At 40.4% G+C, this 6962-nt stretch overlaps 1 protein-coding gene across 1 annotated transcript in view; it reads left to right on the top strand.

The window, feature by feature from the left end:
* The first annotated feature begins 365 nt into the window (after window positions 1–365).
* Window positions 366–6962, top strand: part of hck (HCK proto-oncogene, Src family tyrosine kinase) — a 112197-nt gene continuing 105600 nt past the window's right edge. The window contains exon 1 of the mRNA XM_028452671.1: window positions 366–622. The gene's annotated coding sequence lies outside the window, so the exon portion shown is untranslated. The remainder of the gene's footprint in view (window positions 623–6962) is intronic.

Below are 6962 nucleotides of genomic sequence, written 5' to 3'. Positions count from 1 at the left end.
TGTGTGTGTGTGTGTGTGTGTGTGTGTGTGTGTGTGTGTGTGTGTGTGTGTGTGTGCGTGTGTGTGTGTGTGTGTGTGTGCGTACGTGTGCGTGCGTGCGTGCGTGTGCGTGTGATCCCAATCTGGATTAGGGATTACAGATGATGATCTTCCAGTTTCTCTTCTCATAAACTCTCCTCCTGCTGTGGAACAGATGAATGATCCCTAAACGTCACAGTGGTGAGCGCAAGTGTCCAGCTGTCAAATTACATACAAGGTTGCCAGATTGGATGTGCTGCCGCCCCACCCTCTCTCATTAAGAGTTCGTAAATCCTGGCAGGAAATCATCTTCTGTATCTGGCAACGCATGAAGTTCTCATATTTTTCCGCGTGCTTTTCCTCACCACATGAACGTGTTCTGAACACGGAACAACGGACAGTGAGTCTGTCAGTGTCAGTGGGGATGAGAAGCTGCTACTGCTCGCGCTAGCTCTGCCTCTTCCTCTTCTCACATCCTTGTGCGGACTTCCTCCTCTTCAGTGCGCGTGAACCCATCCACAGCTCCGAGGGTGATGGGAGATTCAGCAGCGCGAAACCACGGACACTCTTCACTCTCTCTGCACTAACTCCTACGTACACAGCGGTGAGTGTTTTCCTTTGTCTCATTGTGTGTGTGTGTGTGTGTTTGTGTGTGTGCGTGTGTGCGCGCGTGTGTGTGTGCGCGCGCGTCCATCACTGGCTCACTCTGTGTGTAGTCATTCTACGAACGTGGCTGAAAGTGTTTTAAAGTGTTTTATCCTTTTACTTGAGGTAACATCACTAAAATGTCGTTTTCAGACTTTTAAAAAAAGTTTTACGGCTTTTATCTTCAGTGTCTGAAACAATTGCTCTCACTTCCTCAGTTTTCTTCAGCTCCTCCTAAACCAGAGGTCGCTAACATTAATCATAAGAATAATTTAAGCCCCGCCCACCACGCGATTTCAGCTATTCCTTGTCCATAATTACTCCAATGCAAGTAAAAGTAGCTTAGTCCAAATATTACTGAAGTGAAAGTACTTTAGAATTTGGCTAATTTTTATTCATCATAATTGCAATTAAAAAAAACCCGTGACGGAAACGTATGAATAGACTGCAAGTCTTTTGGCCAGTTTAAGTGATGTGATAGGTGCACCACGTGACTTAGATTTCTGCCAGTTTTATGTTGGCTCATTGTTATTTTTAGCCACACCACTAACCCTTTTCTTTTTAGCCCTAACTCTATCCCAAACCCTTACTCTAACCCAGGAAATATCCTAAAATGTTAATTTTTTTTTTGTATTTCTAAAAGTGGAATTTGCCAAGTTGAATATGTTAAAATGAAAAAAATATATATGACAAAAGTGAGAATCAAACCCATGGCAGCAGAAGGAAGAATTCTTGAGTCAGGTGCCTTAGAGTCCACTCGGCCATCCTGACACGGTGAAAATAGAGGCACATTACGCTTATGTAGAAAAGGTCTATTGATAAGTTTCCATATAAATAGACACTTCCATAAAAAAACACTAATGCATACTGTGGTATTCCATGTTTATAGTACTGTAGTACAACTGAATAACACTGTAGTGTTTCATGATGTACCTTAACATTCAGGTTTGAGTTAATCAAACCAAAATAATCACCATTAATCACAGAATGAGCAAAGAGCTGATCAAAAGGCTCAATGTTACACAAATAGTGGTAAATCATCAATACAACTGTTTTTTTAATTTATTTATTTTTAACAAAAATCAAATTGAACCAACAACTGTATTATTAACAAACAAATACATATATTTCCTTTTCCCCCCTTTTGTTGTTGTTATCAAAATAATGTTAAATATATATAACATCTTATTTTTTTCGGTGGGCGCGCACGAGTGACAGCCTGTTTCAGCAGCTCCAGCTCACATCTGAGCTTTCTCTTTCTTTTTTCTTTTTTTTTTTTTTTACCTTGTTTATCTATATTTATATGTATTTTGCATATTTTGTCCTTCCCGCCTGCAGCTGTCAGACTATATAATCAGAACATTGGCAGCCAATCCACTGACAGTCAGCTATTTTAGTGTACATAATATATATATTCTGTTTTTATTGTGCAATGTCCTTTCTTGCACCATTGTCTTCCTTCTTTCTCTCCTGTGTGTACGGTATATATTAGGGATGCGCCAAAATGAAAATTTGTGGCTGAAGCTGAATAAAATATAAACGTTTGGCTGATTACCGAATATCGAATGCGGTTGTTAAGTTTTTTACTATTTTTTTTAAAATCAGAATCAGAATAATTTTTTAGACATGTTTTTTAAAGAAAGTAACTTTTTATAGAAAATTATGACATTTTTTTAAGATTCCAGTAGCCTTTGCTTTTCAAAAAAAGCACAACAAAGTTTTTCATTTATATTAGCCCTTTAAATAAAACAAAACATGCATTCCAAAAAAAAACTTAAGTGCATTAAAGGGGAGGTATGATGAAAAAAATCTCTTTATAATGGTTTTGCTACAGTGATATACACCCCTTTAGCCTCATTCAGAGGGCCAAAGTTGAAAAAGTTCTGTTTCCTCCCTCTCTTGTTATTCCACATTTTGTCAAAAGTCAGCTCTAAATGGTCGAGTTGGATTTTGCCCACGTTGGCAGGTGACGTCACCTAACATGCCTCCTAGAATGTGAGCTCATCCCTCTCCAACTATCTAACAGCTAAAACAAACACTGCGGTTTAATTAGGGTTGGGCGATATGGGAAAAATATCATATCACGATTTTTTCTTTGTGAAATCACGATCACGTTTTTTTTCATTCAAATCATTTAGACTATTTTAAAGTTATTTACCAATAAAACAAACCAAATCACCTACTTAAAATCATCGCCCTAAATGGAAAAATGGAATAAAATATCATTTAGGACAATGTAGTTATCTTTTCTTTTTTTTATTGTATGTAAGCACTTCATCAACCATCAACCGGTGACCGTGGCTCAGGTGGTAGTGGGTCGTCTTCTGATCGAGAGGTTGGGGGTTCGATCCCAGTACCTGACTATGTGTCGAAGTGTCCTTGGGCAAGACACTGAACCCAAAGTTGCTCCCAGTGGTTGACCAGCGCCTTGCATGGCAGTCCTGTCCCACTTGTGTGTGAATGTGAGAGTGATTGGGTGAATGAGCTGATATGTAAAGCGCTTTGTGACTGCTTCAGTGTGGTGATAAAGCGCTATATAAAATCAAGTCCATTTACCATTTACCATCAAACTGGTTCCTAGCACAATTAACATCAAACAAAAACCCTGACAAGTTATTTTAGTCACACATTCTTTTTACTTTGTTTAACTAAAGTAGTGTAGCATTAGCATCACTTGCTACATAACAAGGCAGCATATCAGTCTAGTGATTTCTATTTGTTATTGGGGTAACGCGCATATTAATAAAATCCTACATTAAGCAGTGTTTGAACACCTAATTTCACACAGTTTGGACAATAATATCCTTTACAAGATAAAACGTTACTGCTTTGGTTACATTAGGCCTGGGAGATATGGACCAATATTCATATCTCTATATGTTTCCTCAAAATGGCAATAGGTGATATAAACTCCATTTATTTTTATTTATTTATTTTTCATTTTTTTTTTCAATAGTTTTACAAGAAAAACAATTAATCACTAGCAGCACAATAACATTTTTTGTCACTTTTGACTTTTTCCTTCATTAAGGCTGAACTGTGATTCAATTATGTAGTGTTGCTTTTTTCAGGGCAGCTTTGAGTTGTTGAAAGTCGTTTTTAAAGTAAATCACATTCAGGACACTGTCTCTTTAAGAGTGTGTAAAAAGCCCCGTTAGCTATAGCAGCAGCTGTCTGCTGCAGCGCAGCGACAGAGTTAGTTATAGAAGAGAAACACATGCAGTGTTTTCTCAAACATATTTCAGTGCTTCAACACTCAGAACTGATGGAGTTTAACAGACAGACAGACATCTGCACTGAGCCTCTGACAGACAGTCGCTAACACGGAGGAAGCAGCACAGCTAACTCTGTGTGTCTGTGCACTGGGGGGGAGGGGCAGCAGAGCATACTTCTGCCCTGTTTAAGCACTTCATTATCTGTAATGCTGACATGCTGACTAGCAAATGGTGTGATTTGGCAGAGAGAAAAACCTTTGGATGTTCTGTGTATGGACCACAGACATATGACAGACACGGCACTGCAAGGGTTAAATCCAACAATAATTTTTCTGTTGCACGATTAATGAAAAACCATAAAATCTCAATAAATTACTTTTATTATACAACGGTTTTCTAAAGCCAAACATCTGCTTAACACAAAATAAAAGCAGTGTTATACAAAATGGAAGGCCTGTCAGTGTTATGCGTTAGTTGACATTCATTGGTGAACTAACTTTCGTGTAGTGAATCATGATACTAAGCTGGCAAACGTCAGTCTAATATTGTGTTACTCGAAAGCGACCACAGCATGATTGAGCTAATGTAAATCACGAATTGGCAAACATAACGTTGAACAGATACGTCTAATGTTATTACAATCTGCTTGGTACCTTAGCTAACAGCTCTACACTTTGGTGGTGCTTGTTAACTCACTCAGTGCCCCCGACGAGATATCTCGTCATTTCAAATCCAAACGCTCAGCGCCATTGACGAGAAACTCGTCATTTGCGTTTTTTCACGAGGGATTTTTAGAAAACACCCTGGCGGAGGTCCCTCATCAATATCTAAGCTGTGGGGTGTTGTAGTGACCAACGGTGCCCTGACGATGGCAGCGGTGCACCTTTAGATGAGAGATTAGCCACTGATGCTACCATTAGCTGGGGTGGAGAAACAGGAACGAGTGAGATTTTGGCGCTACAGAGTGATATTGTGACGTATCCAGCAGCTCACAGCTCCACATACTAACACAGAACATGTGTGGACCTGAGTAGATTATTGATAATGTTGTGATCGTGAGATAAAACCATCAACTAACCGGCCTAAACGGGTCATTGCTGCGTGTCGGGAGGAAGAGGAAGTTACGTCTGTGTGCAGACTGACGGGAGGGAACGTTGGAGGAACAAAGTACAGTAAGAAATCCATTCAACTCTGACCCAGATAGATTAATAATAATAATTTTGCCATCAAAAGCCCGTTGTCAGTGTTTTTTTTTTAATGTTTTATATAAGGAAATAATGTTCAGATGTTAGAGTTGTCACTAAAGCAAAAAAATAGCTTTAAAGTCACTGACAGGGTTTTTTTAGAAAAAGGCTGTTTTCTCAGCTTTTTGCTCTGAAACTGAAGATTTGTGTAAAACTTGCTCTATTCAACGGCTGATTACAAAAGAACGGAATGAGCCAGAAACAAATGGTTTTTGCATGAGAGTAGAGGCTTCAATCTTTCAGAATCTGGTGTCAGATTTCAGATAGTCATAGTAGAAAACATTCTGTGGGTCTTTAAAATGAGTCAGAATGCTCAAAAACGGCTGGCACTGAGGGGGGTAGAAATTTTGAAAATGGCTGGCACTGAATGAGTTAAGGATGTCCCGGTCCGATCACGTGATCGGAATTTGGGCCCGATCACATGGTTTCAGACTCGATCGGAATTGGACGTCATCGCCCGATCAGGACTCTGATGTATGTATATTTAATATCATTATAGGGGTGGGCGGTATACCGGTACATACCAAATACCGCTTCATATTGGCGTTATGATATACATTTTTAATATACGGCCGTACACGTTTAGAACGCTATGCTGCACCGCGTCATACCGGAGCCTTTTCAATGTTGCACTGCGAAGGTAAACAGTAGCGCTCTGGTTATAGTGTAAATGAATAAGAAAGCTCTGAAGCTGCAAAACTAGTAGAACATGATGACACAGAAGAACTTGCGTCGAAAAGAGGTTGTTTGATCGGCAGAATAAGTTGGATGCAGAGCGGAGGTGGAGAGTTTGACTGAAGTTCTCAGACGTTTGTGAATAAAGGAGTTCAACATTTGTTCTGTTTGGAAGAGACCAAACGTATCATTAGCCTCTCTGGTAACTAGCCTGTCAATCTACTGCAGTATTTCCTATATCAAGCGCCTACAGTAGGACGTGCAGGTGTGTTCTAAATCAGCGATTCTCAACTGGTGGGTCAGGACCCAAAAGTGGGTCGCAGACCTTTACTGGGTGGGTCGTGGACAGCTGGTCAAAAATTTAGAAATACTTAATGTCTCTCATGTTGGACTTGTCTTTTATTTTAAAAGAACCTTTTCTTTTGACAAGCATGCTGTGAAATGCATGTTGCAAGGAAAAATATATAGATTTAGGTTTTTAAAAATATTATATATATATGTGTATGTTTTCAACAGCTATTTTTGAAAAACTAAATTCAATTGGTTGAATTCTAAAAAAATTTTAATGATAAAAAAGTGGGTCGTGATTTAATCATCATGGAAAAATGTGGGTCCCATGATGAGACCAGACGAGAACCTCTGTTCTAAATCAACTTCTATCTGCAGACCTCTCACACTTTATTTTAGTAAGCAGCTAATACTGTACATGCTCTGCACCTGCAATGCCAACAATATTAAGTTTTCATACTTTTCATCAAAGGACGACGTGGGCCCGCCCTCCCGTAGGCCCACCACCCGCAGGAGGGATCATATGAGGCCGGTGCAGTGTGGATCGGGCAGTCGTCCAGGGCGGGGGCCTTGGCGATCTGATCCCCGGCTACAGAAGCTAGCGTTAGGGACGTGGAATGTCACCTCTCTGGCGGGGAAGGAGCCTGAGCTTGTGTGCGAGGTGGAGAAGTTCGGACTAGATATAGTCGGTCTCACCTCGACACATAACAAGGGCTCTGGAACCAGCTTTCTCGATAGGGGTTGGACTCTCTTCTACTCTGGAGTCGCCAATGGTGAGAAGCGCCGGGCCGGGGTGGCTATACTTCTTGCCCCCCGACTTAGTGCCTGTACGTTGGAGTTTACCCCGGTAGACGAGAGGGTAGCCTCCCTCCGCCTT

Source organism: Gouania willdenowi, chromosome 7, assembly GCF_900634775.1.
Source record: "Gouania willdenowi chromosome 7, fGouWil2.1, whole genome shotgun sequence".
Lineage (NCBI taxonomy): Eukaryota > Metazoa > Chordata > Actinopteri > Blenniiformes > Gobiesocidae > Gouania > Gouania willdenowi.
Note: the sequence above shows the minus strand (reverse complement) of the source record. Positions and strands in the feature narration are given on the sequence as shown.